This window comes from Berghia stephanieae, chromosome 10 (assembly GCF_034508935.2).
Source record: "Berghia stephanieae isolate SIO BIC M18660-M18661 chromosome 10, UCSD_Bste_1.3, whole genome shotgun sequence".
Taxonomy (NCBI): Eukaryota; Metazoa; Mollusca; class Gastropoda; order Nudibranchia; family Aeolidiidae; genus Berghia; species Berghia stephanieae.
The window spans coordinates 43,913,644-43,928,958 of record NC_088369.1 but is presented as its reverse complement, the minus strand read 5'-3'; the positions used below and the strand labels follow the sequence as shown (position 1 = coordinate 43,928,958).

General features: G+C 36.3%; 1 long non-coding RNA gene across 9 annotated transcripts; it reads left to right on the top strand.

Annotated features, from left to right (window-relative positions):
• The first annotated feature begins 947 nt into the window (after positions 1-947).
• On the top strand, positions 948-13,964 carry LOC144955840 (uncharacterized). Of its 9 annotated transcripts, none has more exons than XR_013641825.1 (3): positions 948-1,354; positions 4,969-5,010; positions 8,277-8,466. It is a non-coding gene; the product is annotated as an uncharacterized LOC144955840 (long non-coding RNA). The 9 variants fall into 9 exon arrangements; XR_013641824.1 differs by lacking the exon at positions 8,277-8,466 and adding an exon at positions 5,655-5,955; XR_013641823.1 differs by lacking the exon at positions 8,277-8,466 and adding an exon at positions 6,338-6,607 and having other exon boundaries at positions 954-1,354.
• Positions 13,965-15,315: the final 1,351 nt, after the last annotated feature.

The following is a 15,315-nucleotide window of genomic DNA, read 5'->3' as shown; positions in this document are numbered from 1 at the left end:
AAGTTGGAGTGCCCCAAGGTATAGTTTTGGGCCCACTCTCTACATTGAATTACATCAACAGACATTTAACACCAGGCAGGTACCAATCCACAACTCTTCACAATCGACAGCTTCTTGTCCCGGAAATCAAGTTAATCAAATTTTAATAATAAAGTTAAAAAAAAAATAGTAGACCTTTGTTTTTGCGTTTGCTTGGTGCTGTGATTTTGAAAGTGCGCCCCCCGCCTCAACATCTCCGACTTCAGCACTTTTCTCATTTCGGGAGCTCCCTGTTGTTTTGCTGTTATCCTAGCGAGTGTGGCTAACGGGTACTCGGCCTTGGCAAAGGGATCCCATGATTTGGTCCGGGACTGCAATAGGGTTCAACAGTCGTGACGTCACTTCCCTCGTATTGACGCATAGTAACTTAGTAACTGGTTCTAAATAAATCGTAATAATGGCGGACGTCCTAATGAAAGACTTCTCCGACGAGCATAAAAATGTATCCAGAGGAGAAAATTGTTATAAATCTGATCATGTTTTGACTTTTATACATTCTGATCACATGACATTTGAATTTCTATGTTTAGAACAACGCTGCTCGGCGTTGCTGGGCGACGTGACATCAGACTATTGAATCCAACTGACGAGGTTCCCCGGTACTAGACCTTTGAAGTAAATGTTTTCCAGTCAAAAATAATATTATATAAGGCATTTTTTCATAGCAGTTTAGCTCATCATATTCTGTACAGATATAAAATCGAATCAAATAATTTTTTTATTTTAAAAAAATCTGTTTTAATCGGGCTTTCAGCTATTTTATGTTTGTTTTGTTGCACTAAAAAAAAAAAAAAGAAAAAAACAAGAAAAAAAAAAACATAAAACAAACACACATTTTAAATTTTGTCCAGAAAACTAGTCTTTTAAATATCGATGGATTAAATTGACTCTGATCATGTCAAGGACTCTCAAACATGGGTGTCCACGTAAGACTCAGGTTTGAGATTTTATAGAAGATGAGGTTATTTTAATAGATTCCATATTTGAAGGACGAGTTTGTTGTTTTGTTTTTTGCCAAAATATTTTAAATACATCTTTTTGATATCACTACAGAATAGGCTATATAACATGACGCATGCCACACCAACTGCAAACCAAACCCACATACAGGACGTGTATTAATACACCGTGATTTAGTAACCGCTCTCGCTCCAGCAAGATTGCTGATCAATTTTTCCGATCTAAAAAAATGATGAAGAGACTTTGCCTCCTGCTTCTGGTGGTCTTCTTGGTCCATCCACCTGAGTCTTCGGAAGCCGGAGATGCTTTGGGACTTGTAGAAAGTCCTGGTAATCCCGATCAACCGATGAATAGAGTAAGTACATGGTAGATATTACTTATTTAACTCTCTCCTTACCAGCCATTTTCAGGATTTTTCCCAAAAACTTCACACCCAACTAACACCAAAATAGAATTTTTTATCACTCAAACACAATAGCAATAAGTTCTTGCGATAAATAATTTCTCTAGCAAAACATGCTTTATTTATCTACAACACACTGTGTTCATTTTCTTTAAATTTTATGATGTACAAGAGAAATTTGAATAAGAAAAATGTTGGTTGTATCGTAACGTATGTGACGATTTTCCTATAGTTGGTGAGGAGAAGGTTAATTAACATTGATAAATAAACAATCTTTCATATTTACTCGTTATATCAGTCATACAGGAAATATTGAATTGTGTATATTTAGCAAGCGCAGCCACCTTAGACCTTCAACTGCTTAAGTTCCATCCCGAATTTGCAATTTTCTTGTCAATAAGACATAGAGGGAACGAAGTTGACGTCACTCACAACCTGCGAATGATAAGTTCGGACTAAATTATATCAATCATACAGTTTTATGTGTCGGTATATTAATTTGGCTGGCGGATGATGTGAGTATGTTACTTAAAAGCTTAGCACTAATAGCTAGAAACATGAAGATGAAAAACTTGAGCATTTATATAGCGCAATATCCACTAACCATGTTTTTTGTAATTCTTGTTCGTTGATTATAATAGGAATTCAATAGTCACGATCGCCTAGCAACTAGCAACGCGGTTCTAAACAAAGCAAATCGATACTTTTTATTCTTCCTGCTGGCTAGAACTTTTTCACATGTCATGGTGATCAGAATATATAAAAGTCAAAACATGATCAGATTTATATTTTTACTCCTCTGGATACACTTTTATGCTCGTCGGAGAAGTATTTCATAAGGGTGTCCGCCATTGTCCCGATATTTTAGAACCAGTTACTAAGTTACTATACGTCATTACGAGGAAAGTGACGTCACGACTGTTGGAGCCTATTGGGCTGGGATGTTGAATGTAAGTGTTAAGTCTGGATGACTTCTCTTGTATGTGTGGGTGTGTGTTTGTGTGTGTGTGTGTGTGTGTGTGTGTGTGTGTGTGTGCCAAATTGCTATAGTTCACATCTTCTAGCAAAGAGAAAAGTGTCCATCGAAGCATAGGGTGAATTTTTAATTCAGAAAAGTGAGTGGATCAAGCACTTATGTTGGTAACAACAAGAGATGAAGTGAGTAGGAAAGTGCCAGAAGACAATATTGTCTCTGTCCACATTGCCATCCGGAAGTATAACGGACCAACACATAAAACGATGTGTAATCATGAACTTTTATAGTCTGGATAATACCGTTTAGTGAGTATCACTCATAACCGTTGATGGCAAAAAAACAATAACAAAGACCAGAGTGACGTCAACTACATTCTATCTATAGATAGTATGCAGATGACGTCACTCAGGCCTTTGTTATTGTTTTTGCCATCCGCGTTTGTGAGTTGTTCTCACTAAACTGTATTAACCAGACTATAAAAGTTCATGGTTACACAGAGTTTGTGTGTTGGTCCGTTATACTTCCGGATGGCAATGTTGTGAACTCCTTGGCCAAGCGCATTCTATCTATTGATAGTTCGAAGATGACGTCACTCGTGTCTTTGTTATTGTTTTTTGCCATCCGCGTTTATGAGTAATGCTCACTGAACTGTATTAACCTGACTATAAACGTTCATGGATACACACAGTTTTGTGTGTTGGTCCCTTATACTTCCGGATGGCAATGTTATGAGCTTCTTAGCCAAGCGCATACTATCTATAGCCTGACACTAGAACCCTCTCGGACTTATAGTTTGAAGTCTTTTTTTTTTAGGTTTGTGCAGCGTCTAGTGTCGTTAGTAGTTCTCAAGGAAACAAGTCATTTCATTGGTTGACCTATTGAATACAACTCACGATTTGTTTTCTTTTGTGGCCAAAGATTTGCCTTTTGACGTCATTATTTTTAGTCAATGCGTAGCCATCGTAAATTTATAGCCTGGCACTGACAAAAAAATGACGTCAAAATGCCAGTCTTTTGCCACAAAAGAAAACAAATCGTGAGTTGTATTCAATAGTTCAACCAATGGAACCACTTGTTTCCATGAGCACTACAAACGACAACTCACTAGGCGGTGCAAAAACCAAATAATGACGTCAAAATGCCAGTCTTTTTGGATTTCAGTGTAAGCGTAGCCATCGTTATGTTATAGCCTGACACTGAAACCCAAAAAGACTGACATTTTGACGTCATTTTTTGGTTTTTGCACCGCCTAGAGAGTTGTCGTTAGTAGTGCTCATGGAAACAAGTGGTTCCATTGGTTGAACTACAATTCACGAAAGTATTTTCTTTTGTGTCCAAAGACTGGCATTTTGACGTCATTTTTGGTCAGTGTCAGGCGATAAGTTAACGATGGCTTCAGTCTGATTTATAGATAGTTTGAAGATGACGTCACTCGTGTCTTTGTAATTGTTTTTTGCCATCCGCGTTTATGAGTAATGCTCACTGAACTGTATTAACCCGACAATAAACGTTCATGGATACACACAGTTTTGTGTGTTGGTCCGTCACACTTCCGGATGGCAATGTTATGAGCTTCTTAGCCAAGCGCATACTATCTATACAGTTAAGTGAGAATTACTCATAAACGCGAATGGCAAAAAAAACGATAACAAATGACGTCAATTTCATTCTATCTATACTTGCAGGTGAAACGTGCTGAAAATGTCGGGGGTCAAGACGAACCAATGGAGAAAAATAAATGCCCTGTTTGTTAAAACAAAATAACAAGAAATAAATTTTAGCACTTGTACAAAAATAAAACAAACAAACAAACAAAAAACAAAACAACAAAAAAAAAAAAAAAACAACAAAAAAAAAAAAACAACAAAGCAATACATTTTTGTGATATAGAAGTCATGGCTACTCATTTTTTTTTTCTTTCTCTGTTTCTTTTTTTTTGTCGTTATAAATTCAAGATCAACTTTGAAAATAAATGACAGATTAAAGCTGAAATCCTGTCATATAGATAGAATGCGCTTGGCCAAGGAGTTCACAACATTGCCATCCGGAAGTATAACGGACCAACACACAAACTCTGTGTAACCATGAACTTTTATAGTCTGGTTAATACAGTTTAGTGAGAACAACTCACAAACGCGGATGGCAAAAACAATAACAAAGGCCTGAGTGACGTCATCTGCATACTATCTATAAACATGAAATGTGTGTTATTTCTATTGTTGTTTTCGTTGCTCTTTTGCTGTTCAACGAAATATAGATAGAACGAAGTTGACGTCAATCCCGTCTTTGTTATTGTTTCTTTCTTTTTTTTTTGCCATTCGCGTTTATGAGTAATTCTCAATTAACTGTATTAACCAGACTATATAAGTTAATGGTTACACAATTTTGTGTTTTGGTCTGTTATACTTCCGGATGCCAATGTTGTGAGCTCCTTAGCCAAGCGCATATTATCTATTGGTGATAGTGTGCGTATTTAAAACAAGCTCCTTGTGTGAACTTTAAAAAAAAATTCATATAGATCGTATGCGGATGGCAAAAAACAATAACAAAGACCCGAATGACGTTAATTTCATTCTATCTATACTTGCAGGTGAAACGTGCTGAAAATGTCGGGAGTCAAGACGAACCAATGGTGAAAAATAAATGTCCTGTTTGTTAGAACAAAATAACAAGAAAGAAATTGAAGCACTTGTACAAAAATAAAACAAACAAACAAACAAAAAACAAAACAAACGAAAAACACAAAAAACAATACATTTTGTGATATAGAAGTCATGGTTACTCGTGTGATTCTTCTTTTTCTCGTTTTTTTTTTTGGTCGTTATAAATTCAAGATCAACTTTGAAAATAAATGACAGATAAAAGCTGAAATCCTGTCATATAAACATGAAAAGTGTGTTATTTTTATTGTTGTTTTCGTCGCTCTTTTGTTGTTCAATGAAACATAGATAGAACTTTATCTGACGTCACTCGGGTCTTTGTTATGTTTTTTTTTGTTGCCATTCGCGTTTATGAGTAATTCTCAACAAACTGTATTAACCAGACTATAAACGTTCATGGTTTTACATAGGTTTGTTTGTGTGTTGGTCCGTTATACTTCCGGACGGCAATGTTGTGAGCTTCTTAGCCAAGCGCATATTATCTGTTTGGTGATAGTGTCCGTATTTAAAACAAGCTCCTTGTGTGAACTTTTTTTTCATGTAGATAGTATGCCGATGGCAATAAACAATAACAAAGACTGGAATGACGTCAATTTAATTCTATCTATACTTGCAGGTGAAACGTGCTGAAAATATCGGGGGTCAAGACGAACCAATGGAGAAAAATAAATGTCCTGTTTGTTAGAACAAAATAACAAGAAAGAAATTGAAGCACTTGTACAAAAATAAAACAAACAAACAAACAAAAAACAAAACAAACGAAAAACACAAAAACAATACATTTTGTGATATAGAAGTCATGGTTACTCGTGATATTCTTCTTTTTCTCGTTTTTTTTTTGGTCGTTATAAATTCAAGATCAACTTTGAAAATAAATGACAGATAAAAGCTGAAATCCTGTCATATAAACATGAAAAGTGTGTTATTTTTATTCTTGTTTTCGTCGCTCTTTTGTTGTTCAATGAAATATAGATAGAACTTAGATGACGTCACTCGGGTCTTTGTTATGTTATTGTTGTTGCCATTCGCGTTTATGAGTAATTCTCAACAAACTGTATTAACCAGACTATAAACGTTCATGGTTTTACATAGGTTTGTTTGTGTGTTGGTCCGTCATACTTCCGGATGGCAATGTTGTTAGCTTCTTAGCCAAGCGCATATTATCTGTTTGGTGATAGTGTCCGTATTTAAAACAAGCTCCTTGTGTGAACCTTTTTTTTGATGTAGATAGTATGCCGATGGCAAAAAACAATAACAAAGACCCGAATGACGTCAATTTCATTCTATCTATACTTGCAGGTGAAACGTGCTGAAAATGTCGGGGGTCAAGACGAACCAATGGAGAAAAATAAATGTCCTGTTTGTTAGAACAAAATAACAAGAAAGAAATTGAAGCACTTGTACAACAAAATAGAACACACACAAAAACAATACATTTTGTGATGTAGAAGTCATGGTTACTCGTGTGTTTCTTCTTTTTCTCGTTTTTTTTCGGTCGTTATAAATTCAAGAACAACTTTGAAAATAAATGACAGATAAAAGCTGAAATCCTGTCATATAAACATGAAATGTGTGTTATTTTTATTGTTGTTTTCATTGCTCTTTTGTTGTTCAACGAAACATAGATAGAACGAAATTGACGTCACTCGGGTCTTTGTTATGTTTTTTTTGTTGCCATCCGCGTTTATGAGTAATTCTCAACAAACTGTATTAACCAGACTATAGATAGTTCGAAGATGACGTCACTCAGGCCTTTGTTATTGTTTTTGCCATCCGCGTTTGTGAGTTGTTCTCACTAAACTGTATTAACCAGACTATAAAAGTTCATGGTTACACAGAGTTTGTGTGTTGGTCCGTTATACTTCCGGATGGCAATGTTGTGAACACATTGGCCAAGCGCATTCTATCTATAAACGGTTACACATATGTTTTTGTGTTGGTCCGTTATACCGTGGCCTTCGTAAAGTTATGGCCTGATACTGACCAAAAAATGACGTCAAAATGCCAGTCTTTTGCCACAAAAGAAAACAAATCGTGAGTTATATTCAATAGTTCAACCAATGAAATAACTTGTTTCCATGAGCTCTACTAACGACAACTCACTAGGCGGTGCAAAAACCAAATAATGACGTCAAACTGCCAGTCCTTTTGGATTTCAGTATCAGGCTATAACATAACAATGGCTACGGTTATACATCCTGATGGCAATGACGTGAGCTTCTTAGCCAAGCGCATATTATCTGTATGTATTTATAACCATCTCCTTTTGTGATCTTTATTTTTTCTTTTCATATAGATCGTATGCCGATGGCAAAAAACAATAACAAAGACTGGAATGACGCCAATTTCATTCTATCTTTACTTGCAGGTGAAACGTGCTGAAAATGTCGGGGGTCAAGACGAACCAATGGAGAAAAATAAATGTCCTTTTTGTTAAAACAAAATAACAAGAAAGAAATTGAAGCGTTTGTACAAAAAACAAACAAACAAACAAACAAAAAAACCCAATAAAAAACAAAAAACAAAACAAAACAACAAAACAATACATTTTGTGATATAGAAGTCTTGGCTACTTATGTGTTTCTATTCTTTTTCTGTTTTTTTTTGTTGTTTTTGCCGTTATAAATTCAAGAACAACTTTGAAAATAAATGACAGATAAAAGCTGAAATCCTGTCAGATAAACATGAAAAGTGTGTTATTTTTATTGTTGTTTTCGTCGCTATTTTGTTGTTCAACGAAATATAGATAGAAAGTAGATGACGTCAATAGAGTCTTTGTTATTGTTTCTTTTTTTTGCCATCCGCGTTTATGAGTAATTCTCAACAAACTGTATTAACCAGACTATAAACGTTTATGGTTACACATAACTTTGTGTGTTGGTTCGAAATACTTCCGGATTGCAATGTTGTGAGCTTCTTAGCCAAGCGCACACTATCTATATGAAGAACCGACTGGGGATCGAACCTCAGACCTGCCCGTTCCTTAATTTCTTAATTTGATATTTTCCTAAAAAAATATTGATGCTATGCGTTTATGATAAATACTCATAACATCCACCAGCCGGATGTTACTTACGAAAACACAGAATTATGTGTATCCTTAAACGTTTATAGTATGATTAATACAATTTAATACTAACATTTAATACAAAAATACAAAATTATTCATAAAAATGGATGGCTAAAAACAGTAACAGAGAGCTGAGTGACGTCACTTTTGTTCTTTCTATACCATCAGGTCAGACGTTCTGTGAATGTCAGAGGTCAGCACCAACCAATGGAGGAAATTGGTCCAATGTGTTAAAAAAACAGTTGAAGCCATGTCCAAATACAACACAATGTTTGTGTGTGTTGTGCCGATGTACTTTTTTTCTTACTAAATTCAACGACAAGTTTGAAAATAAAATAGACAGAAAAGCTCAAAATTATCAGTAAAATCTGTGTCGTTTATTTGTTGTTGTTGTTGTTGTTGTTGTTGTTGTTGTTGCCTTTTTTGTTGATGTTCAAGGAAAAATAGAACGAGATAAATCAACATGGCCGCTGCCATTTTCCTACTGCGTGTAGTGTAACCGTAGCCTTCGTAAAGTTATAGCCTGACACTGACAGAAATAAAATGACGTCAAAAGACCAGTCTTTGGCCACAAAAGAAAACAAATCGTGAGTTGTATTATTCAATAGTTCAACCAATAGGACCACTTGTTTCCATGAGCACTACAAACGACAACACACTAAGCGGTGCAAAAACCAAATAATGACGTCAAAAGACCAGTCCTTTTTGGTCTCAGTGCGTAGCCATCGTAAAGTTGTAGCCTGACACTGACCAAAAAATGACGTCAAAATGCCAGTCTTTTGCCAGAAAAGAAAACAAATCGTGAGTTGTATTCAATAGTACAACCAATGAAATAACTTGTTTCCTTGAGCTCTACTAACGACAACTCACTAGACGCTACACAAACCTAAAAAAATGACATCAAACTGCCAGTCCTAGAGGGTTCTAGTATCAGGCTATAGATAGTATCCAGATGACGTCACTCAGGCCTTTGTTATTGTTTTTGCCATCCGCGTTTGTGAGTTGTTCTCACTAAACTGTATTAACCAGACTATAAAAGTTCATGGTTAGACAGAGTTTGTGTGTTGGTCCGTTATACTTCCGGATGGCAATGTTGTGAACTCCTTGGCCAAGCGCATTCTATCTATAATATGTTAACAATGGCTACGGTTCTAGTACCAGGCTATAGATAGTTCGAAGATGACGTCACTCAGGTCTTTGTTATTGTTTTTTGCAATCCGCGTTTATGAGTAATGCTCACTAAACTGTATTAACCAGACTATAAACGGTCAGGTTACACACAGTTTTGTGTGTTGGTTCGTTATACTTCCGGATGGCAATGTTATGAGCTTCTGAGCCAAGCGCATACTATCTATATGTTAACGATGGCTACGTTGCCTGTAACCGTAGCCATCGTAAATTATACCTTGACACTGACAAAAATTAAATGACGTCAAAAGACAAGTCTTTGGCCACAAAAGAAAACAAATCGTGAGTTGTATTCAATAGATAGTATGCAGATGACGTCACTCAGGCCTTTGTTATTGTTTTTGCCATCCGCGTTTGTGAGTTGTTCTCACTAAACTGTATTAACCAGACTATAAAAGTTCATGGTTACACAGAGTTTGTGTGTTGGTCCGTTATACGTCCGGATGGCAATGTTGTGAACTCCTTGGCCAAGCGCATTCTATCTATAGTTCAACCAATGAAATAACTTGTTTCCTTGAGCCCTACTAACGACAACTCACAACTTCGACAGAGACAACGCTGTTAACGGCCAGGTACTCATTTTACACCTGAGTACGATGAGAGAATGTGAATAAAGAGTCTTTTCCAAGGACTCAACTATACGCCGTGCGCGTTAGGCTCGAACCCAAGACCTTCCGATCCGAAAGCGAGTGACATACCACAAGACAACATAGCCGCATGTTGTATTCGGTACTAATCTTATGCACATCATTCATCACATTCATACATTATAGAATGTTATGAAAAGTTTGAAGCTCGTATAACTGTAGGTAAATAGTAACCAAATGATAAGGATATCATATTATATTGTTGATTTTTGTTAAGATATGTATGTGGGGGGCGAAGTGGCCGAGTGGTTAAGGCATTGCACTGTGGTCCGGATGAACCGGGTTCGAGCTCCGTTTCAGGCAATTTCGTTTTTTTTCCTTGAGCAAGATTATTAACCTCCAATTTGCTCACTTGGACAAAATGGGTGATTCCTGTTGACATCTGACATCTTGTTTGATGAGTTATCTATATTCCTTCATGGAATGCCTCGGCGACGATATCTTATGATGTTGTGGCGCAAAAGGCATAATTTTTTTTATGTATCTTGTAGATTATACCCATGTAAAAGAAATATGCACACTTGTGCTTTACTTTAGCGCACTGATTGGTGGTCTTGCTTGGGTCGGGGAATTTGATATTTCCTGAAGATGTACAAAAAGGATTGATTTAATCTTTTATGACTCATTTTTGATTTTAAAAATTGACCTTCTAACTAAACTTGGCACTAAATATCTCAGTTCAAACCTTTTCACCATCCGACTGATTACGTCATTCACTGTAACAAATGTCTTTCTAATATATCTGTCAATACAGACAACCACTTACAACAAGACGTGCGGCTATGTGGTATGACACTCGCTTTCGGATCGGAAGGTCCTGGGTTCGAGCCTCGCTCGGTTATAGTTGAATGCTTGGAAAAGTCTCTTTACTCACATTTTTCTCACCGTACTCATGTGTACAATGAGTACCCGGCCGTTAACAGCGTTGTATCTGTCCGAAAAAATTGTAATGTCGCCTAACAGACGTCATGTCGTCCCGTCCTACATGTTAAATGTTGCTGTTGGCCAGGGACCCATTGTAATAATAATAATAATAATAATACACATTTATATAGCGCTCATTCTCGTGTAAAACACAAGCTCTGGGCACTTTACAATATAAATATCAATTTTAAGTGAAAAAAAATAATAACAACAATAATAATTCATAGCCAAATCAAGGATTCATATAGAGTCAAGAAAAACAAATACAGTAAAAATGTGTCTTGAGATTCTTTTTAAAAGTAGGTAAAGACTTGCACTCCCTCAGACCACGTGGTAGTTCATTCCAAATCTTGGGGCCGAAACAAGCAAACGATCTATCACCAAATTTTGTTCTTGATCTTTTTTCCGCAATTTTCATTTGGTCATTACATGATCTTAAAGTGTAATTTTCAAATTTACACATGACCACGTGATCTGTGAGATATGCCGGTCCTATACCAGCCAAACACTTATAAACAAGACACGCTGCTTTGTAATATGTGCGCTTTTCAATGGGCAACCAATGGAGAGAGGCCAACAAAGGGGTTGCATGATCAAATTTTTTTTTGCCAAAAACTAATCTTGCTGCACTGTTTTGCAGTAGTTGTAATTGTTTAATAGAAGCCTGAGGCAAGTTGACAAGCAGCGAGTTACAATAATCTAGTTTCGAAAAAATGAGGGAAACAACCAATGTTTTACATGTTCCAATTGCAATATACTGACGGATCGAACTGATTTTCTTCAATTGAAAGTATAAAGATTTACAGAGAGCAGAAATGTGAGCTGACATTCTCATTTCTGAATCAAAATAGACACCCAAATTTTTCACATTCTTTGAAACTTTGATCTTTTCACCCCCAATCAACACCTCAAGACCATCATTCACCTTCAACTGCCCTCTATTTCCCACGATCATCACTTCTGTTTTTGACTCATTCATTTTCAACTTGTTTGCATCAATCCACTCTTTTACATCCGTCACACATTCTTCCACACGTTTCACAATATTTTCGAGATTTTTAGTTTTATCAGTAGCATAAAGTTGCGTATCATCTGCATAGAGATGATAGCGCAGCCCATGACCAGTGATGACATTAGATAATGGAGAAGTAAACAAAACAAAAATAATTGGACCCAAAACAGAGCCTTGAGGAACACCAAAAGACAATGTATGTTGACGAGAAAGTTTATCTAAAATCATAACCTATTGCTTTCTGCCATCTAAATAAGATTCAAACCACTGCAAGACAGTCCCAGACAAGCCACAAGTTATATTAAGTCGTTTAATGAGAATACCGTGATCAATAGTATCAAACGCCGCCGAAAGGTCTAACAATGTCAGAAGAGAAACAGAACCTTTATCTAAAACATCAAGCAAATCACTCGCAACACAGCACAGAGCAGTTTATGTGCTGTGGTAAGAACGATAAGCTGACTGAAATTTTTCCCATAGATTGTTTTCATGGAGATGTTGTGAAAGACGTCTGAGTACAACTTTTTCAAGGATTTTAGAAAGAAATGGCAGATTTGAGACGGGACGGTAGTTACTAAGGTCATTTACATCGAGATTTTGCTTTTTATGAGAGGCTTTACAATTGCATGTTTATAGATATCTAGGACTTGTCCTGAGATAAGTGACTGATTTATAATATAAGTTATGCAAGGTATCAATTCAGGAAGACATAATTTCAAAATATTAGTTGGTAAAGGATCTAAATCACATGACTTCGAGGAAGATGAAAAAATTATTTTAGAAATCTCTTCTTCAGTTGTTTCTTTAAAACAAGAGAATCCCTGTGAACCCGAAAAAGGGTGGAAATTTAAATCTTCATTTTGCACGAGGTCCAAATTGTTCCGAATTTTCGATATTTTTCCCGAAAAGAAATCTGAAAATGCATCCGGCTGCTTTTCTACCGGGATATTAGTGGGTAGACACATACCCTTTTCTTCCCCTAAAAGTTCCTTTGAAACAGAGAAAAATTCCTTAGTGTCCCTCACTGATGACAGTTTCGTGTTATAATAGTTTCTTTTTGCTCTTTTGCAGGTGGTTTTATACTTATGCTTTTTTGCTATATATATCAGCCGGTCAATCTCAAGGCCCGATTTTCTCCACGATGCCTCTGCATTCCTTTTTTCCCTTTTGGCAGTTTTTTCACTCTGGTTAAACCACGGAGACGGTTTCCTGGAATTTATTATTCTAGTTGTCTTTGGCGCATGCCTGTCGATGACGTTGCGCAGTACCTCGTCCGTTTTCTGTGCTGATGGTATACCCATTCTTCCTAGTAAAGCACTTTGAGCAAATTTAGTGGATAATGCCCTTTATAAAAGCTCAATTAACAAGACCCATTACGGCCGGACCGCTAAATGCACCCTGAGTGCGACCATGGAATTTTCGGAACACAATCTGAGACAGTCACACTCCATTTTTAGTAATAAATTGTCAATTCTTGTATTTTAAACTCAAATCATTATCGTTTTTAGATTAATGATAATAATAGTCATCATCATCATCATCATCATCATCATCATCATCATCATCATCATCATCATCATTACCATCATCATCATCATCATCATCAACATCATCATCATCATCATCATCTTCATCATCATCATTATCATCATCATCATCATCATCATCATCATCATCATCATCATCATCATCATCATCATCATCATCATCATCATCTTAATCATTATCATCATCATCATCATCATCATCATCAACATCGTCATTATTTAATGAAAAGATATTACTAACACACTTTCTTAAATGAATCAATAACAAAGAGCTGAGTGACGTCAATATCGTTCCTTCTATACTTACAGATGAGACGTGCTGAGATTGTCAGAGGCCAAGACGAACGAATAGAGAAGAAGTGTCCCTTGTGCTAAAAATCAAGATATAAAACCTTGTACAAAAATAACACATTTTTTGTGCTTTCTTTGTTGGTGTATTCTTCATTTTTTATTTATTTATTTTGTCTTAATTGATTCGACAACCATTTTGAAAATAAATTAGAAATAAAAAACTAAAAATTATTCGTAATGAAAAAAATGAAAATTGTGTCTGTCACTTTTATTGTTGTTGTTTTCGTGTATTTTTGTTTGTTTGTTTTTTGGTTCAAAGAAATATAATATAATGGCTGTTTATTGTTTGTGTTTTATGATGCACCGGTCACAGCAAAGACGGGTACCCTTCTGCTGAATATAGATAGTATGCGCTTGGCTAAGAAGCTCAAAACATTGCTATCCGGAAGTATAACGGACCAACACACAAAACTGTGTGTAACCATGAACGTTTATAGTCTGGTCAATACAGTTTAGTGAGAATTACTCATAAACGTGGATGTCAAAAACAATAACGAAGACCACGATTGACGTCATCTTCGTTCTATCTATAGGCATTCAATAATAGGGGGACAATGTCGTGACGTCACACCCTCGACTTTTTCGGTTCCGGGATCCGTGGAAGTGTTTATGTAACCAGTCTATCGGAGTACTAGTAATGAATAGGTTACATATAGAATCATAAGGTGGCATAAATATTTTAGTAGCAGGATGGATAAAAAAATTATAATAATGCTGAAAACTTATATAGCGCTATAACTCCGAGACACCAGACTCTAAGCGCTTAAATTACAAATTACTTTGGCTGAAACATACTCATTCACTCACACAAACATACACACTGACACACACACACACACACACACGCACACCAAAGCAACACACAACACAAACCAAACCTATCTTGGTTCTCATACCATCTACTAACATCGAAACAGGATCATCATCCATCGTGGCTTGTGCTCTTGAGCACGTTGCTGGTCAGCTGTGTCCACGAATCACGATCCTCTGCAGTGTGCATGAAATGAAATCTGTGTTGCTTTTAAAATCACATTTGGCCATTCTTAGATTATTTAGATATGTCATTCTTTGTCTACCTCTAGCTCTTTCCTTCAATCATCAATTAGGTCGCAGGTTCAAACCCCCATCACCCCCGAGACATTTTTTTTATTCTCTATTGTCTTCTAGCACTTTCCTACTCACTTCATCTCTTGTTGTTACCAACATAAGTGCCTGCTCCACTCACTTTTATGAATTAAAAATTTAATCATCCCAGATGTTACCAACTTACCAACGCCCTTAGGAAATATTTATCCGACGTGCATAAAAGTGTATCCAGAGGAGATAAACATTATAAATCTGATCATGTTTTGACTTTTGTACATTCTGATCACATGACATGTGAAAACGTTCTAGCCAGCATGAAGAATATAAAGTACCGATTTCCTTTGTTTAGAACCAAGCTGCTGGTTGCTGGGCGGACGTGACATCAGACTAATTGAATCCTGTTATGGGACGTAAAAGAGCGAGGATGGATGATCTTTATAGGGAATGAGATT